The 3,582-nt window shown below is 40.5% G+C and overlaps 1 pseudogene; it reads left to right on the top strand.

The window, feature by feature from the left end:
* Positions 1-231: 231 nt before the first annotated feature.
* LOC105002083 lies at positions 232-559 on the top strand (annotated as a pseudogene).
* Positions 560-3,582: the final 3,023 nt, after the last annotated feature.

Genomic DNA, 3,582 nt, shown 5'->3' on the forward strand with positions numbered 1-3,582 from the left:
CACACCCGTGGCTTTCTACACAAGTAGTACTTTTTAAAGATACTGACCCACCGGTGACCCAGCAGAAATGATTCCTCCAACTTCCCCAGAACCCTTGGTGGCAGGCAGTTGGGGGTAGGTGGGGAGCCATGGCGTAGATCTGGGGACCAGGTGTGGTGACTGCGGACTGTGGGAATGGCAAGCAACTACTAACGTTCTTCCAGATGCAAAGTAGAATTTCATAAGAATCTAATGGATGGCAAAGAGAAAACCTATGGTGGTCGTGTGGGCCCTGATGCCATGTATGTCAAATTAGTATCTTCCGATGGTCATGAATTTATTGTAAAAAAAGAACATGATCTAACATCAGGAACAATTAAAGCCATGTTGAGTGGTCCAGGTCAATTTGCTGAGAATGAAACTAATGTAGTCAATTTTAGAGAAATCTCTTCACATGTGCTACCAAAAAGTATGCATGTATTTCACCTACAAGTTTCATTCCATGGAGATTCTTGAATTCCCAATTACACCTGAAATTGCCCTGGAACTACTGATAGCTAGAAACTTCCTAGATTGTTAAATAAAATAAATTATAATAAACTGTTAACTTTTTTCAGTATTTAATACCTATAGTTCAGTTAGTAATTTTTTTTAATCTATAGAATGTTGCCTGTGTGCAATTGAACTTTGAATTCATTGCAAAGCAGATTATCTTCTGTTCTTTGCCTAGCAGAGTTGAAATTTGTTTGATACATCAACAAATTAAGACATGAACAAATATGCCATGCTTAGGTGGTTTTGCCTTACCCTTAGATGTGATTTTTTTTAATTAGAGCTGTGGTGATACAGTAAATGCTGAAATTTAGGTATAAATTGAACATGTTCTATAGGTAATTAATGGGGTTATATATTTTTATGTTTTTAGTATTTTTCAAAAACCCATTCTGATCTTATAGCAGTTGTTAGCATTATTAGAGTTATACAGTTGCATATCATTGCAAATAATTGCATTATAAACATATTTATAATTTAGCCAAAATATTGATTTTTATAACTGTCAGACTTGAGAGTTGAAATTTCTTAAGTATCTTTTGATAAATATCAGTATTGTTTAAGTGTATCTTATCTTTTTGTTTATTGCTACAATTTAAGAACTTTATTTAAAATTTTAGAAGATTACTAAGTATAGCTTTAGAAGCAGGGACTTTTTGAACAGTAACCACACGGTCAACAAGTAAACTACATGACTTTTGTTTTGCATGCATTGTGCATTTTGGTCAATCCAAAGTACTGTGTTTTCATTGACTCTAAAGTTTCCTTTGCAATGTTAAAAAAAAAAAAGATAGTGAACCGCCTCCTAATGGGTTACTATGCTTGATGTTGACATTGATCATCTTGCCACCCATTCAACGATGTTTCTATTTTGCCAATTACTTTTCCTCTGGCTGGGTATTTTTTGTCCTAGAAAAATACTGTATTAGCACAGGCTGCCATGGCATCCCACTCCAGCACTCTTGCCTGGAAAGTCCCATGGATGGAGGAGCCTGGTGGGGTGCAGTCCATGGGGTCGCTAAGAGTCGGATACGACTGAGTGACTTCACTTTCACTTTTCACTTTCATGCATTAGAGAAGGAGATGGCAACCCACTCCAGTGTTCTTGCCTGGAGAATCCCAGGGACGGGGGAGCCTGGTGGGCTGCAGTCTATGGGGTCACACAGAGTCGGACACGACTGAAGCGACTTAGCAGCAGCAGTAGCAGCCATAACAAAATACCATAGCCTGACTGGCTTAAACAACAGAAATTTCTTGTCTCACAGCTCTGGCAGCTGGAAGTCTGAAATCAGAGTTCTAGTGAGAGCTCTCTTCCTAGCTTGCAGGGCTCCACCTTCTCACTGTATTTTCTCATGTCTGTGGGGAGAGCTCTCTCTCTTGTGTCTCTTCTTATAAGGGCACCAGTTCTATCAGATCAGGGTTCCAAACTTCTGACCTCATTTAACCTTAATCACCTCTTCAAAGGCCCTATTTCCAATACAATCACATGAGGGGTGGTGGTGGCTACGGCTTCAACATGTGAATGTAGAAGCAACAAATCAGAATCAGAGGGGCCTTTAGGTGATCCAACTGCTAGTCTCCTTTGGGTGCAAAACCCTTGTTTACTTATTAAGTGAAAATACTCTTATTTTCCAGCTCTGCTCTGACATGAAGGAGCTGGAAAGCTCTACCCCAGAAGAAAATTACTTTGTACAATCTTTAGTGCCATCTGCTGGAAGCAGGCAAAATTGATATACTGTTGCTCCAGAAAGCTGATTTTTTTTTTTTTTTTTAATGAAACTGATGCTGGGAGGGATTGGGGGCAGGAGGAGAAGGGGACGACAGAGGATGAGATGGCTGGATGGCATCACTGACTCGATGGACGTGAGTCTGAGTGAACTCCGGGAGTTGGTGATGGACAGGGAGGCCTGGCGGGCTGCGATTCATGGGGTCGCAAAGAGTTGGACGCGACTGAGTGACTAATCTGATCTGAAGTTAAAATATAAGGAGTGTCTTTATTACAGAAAATAAGTTTAAAAATTTTAAACCACTTTAAAGGATAAACTTCAGTTAGCTGAAAAAGAATCAGTTGTGTGAGACAATTCACTATTCAGAAAATGCCAGATTGAAAAAAATTCAAATTGGTATGAAATTTCAAAAATTTCATCTCAATTCATTTAGAGAGGACATACTTTAAAAAACAACTATGATGGCAAGATGTCTAAAAATCTTGCCTTATTAAAAATGTCCAAGAATTTGCAGGGTTGAAGGTATCCCCACATTGGGACAAAAGTTCAGCAACTTGCACCCAGTTCCAGATTCCACAGTCTGTCATTCTATTTGTCATTTGGATTTCATTTAGTTTCATATTTTCAATAATTATAAAACTTTTATTAATATCCTTGAAGTCTTCAAAGTCATATCCAAGTCTAATTTCAGTAAAATTTAAACCTGTTATGAGCTGAATTGTGTTCCCTCATAATTCAAAAAGAGCTTCCCTGATGGCTCAACTGGTAAAGAATCCACCTCCACTCTGGGAGACCTGGCTTGAGTCCTTGGGTTGGGAAGATCCCCTGGAGAAAGGAAAGGCTACCCACTCCAGTATCCTGGCCTGGAGAATTCTATGGACTATATAGTCCCTGGGGTTGCAAAGAGTCGGACATGACTGAGTGACTTTCAGTTTTCATAATTCAAATATTGAAGTTCCAACCCCTAATAACTCAGAATGTGACTGTATTTGGAGATAGGACCTTTAAAGAGGTAATTAAGGCAAAGTGAGGTCATATGCTGCTGCTGCTAAGTCGCTTCAGTCATGTCCAACTCTGTGCAACCCCATAGACGGAAGCCCACCAGGCTCCCCCGACCCTGGGATTCTCCAGGCAAGAACACTGGAGTGGGTAGCCATTGCCTTCTCCAATGCATGTAAGTGAAAAGTGAAAGGGAAGTCGCTCAGTCGTGTCCAACCCTCAGCGACCCCATGGACTGCAGCCCACCAGGCTCCTCTGTCCATGGGATTGTCCATAGACGGGTCCTAATCCATTATGGCTGGGGGCCTTTTGAGAAGAGGGAGGG

Source organism: Bison bison, unplaced genomic scaffold (genome assembly GCF_000754665.1).
Source record: "Bison bison bison isolate TAMUID 2011002044 unplaced genomic scaffold, Bison_UMD1.0 scf7180017864389, whole genome shotgun sequence".
In the NCBI taxonomy this organism is placed as follows: domain Eukaryota; kingdom Metazoa; phylum Chordata; class Mammalia; order Artiodactyla; family Bovidae; genus Bison; species Bison bison.